Source organism: Penaeus monodon, chromosome 20, assembly GCF_015228065.2.
Source record: "Penaeus monodon isolate SGIC_2016 chromosome 20, NSTDA_Pmon_1, whole genome shotgun sequence".
Lineage (NCBI taxonomy): Eukaryota > Metazoa > Arthropoda > Malacostraca > Decapoda > Penaeidae > Penaeus > Penaeus monodon.
In genome coordinates, this window is record NC_051405.1 from 808,734 (window position 1) to 809,240 (window position 507).

At 45.6% G+C, this 507-nt stretch overlaps 1 protein-coding gene across 1 annotated transcript in view; it reads left to right on the forward strand.

Annotated features, from left to right (window-relative positions):
• Positions 1–507, forward strand: part of LOC119585560 — a 46,697-nt gene that overhangs the window by 32,366 nt on the left and 13,824 nt on the right.

Here is a 507-nt window from a genome sequence, read left to right on the forward strand (position 1 = left end):
ATCGCACACACTGACACACAAACACAACTTTATTCATTTACGCATACACAAACTCGCATACACGCGCGCGCGGTCATAGTAAATAGAGTTGCACCCACTGTATTTCCGTGTGGCATTGAAGAAAGAGGAAGCAAAATATTCCCTTCCCATACTATAAAGATATCAGTATTGATCGGATTCAGTCATATCACATTTCAAAGGAGACAAGGGTGAAGATCCATTGAAAATATCTACGAAAGTCAAGGTGTGATAACGGGCTTGCGACGGCGCTCTCCACGTTCTGCTCATCTCGCGGGCTCGATATTCTGGGCCGTGTGAACGCGGGGTCACATGCAGACGCTGCAGGACCAGTTTTTTGGGCGCGGGATCGGAGTGGGTCAGCGGTACATGAGTCCAATGACCGGCTGCACCAAGGAAGACGCTGCTAGATGGTTGTTCTAAATTTTTTATCAAAATATGTGTCTAGATTTTTTGTCCATGTTTTTAATTAATGGTTGGTACTGATCG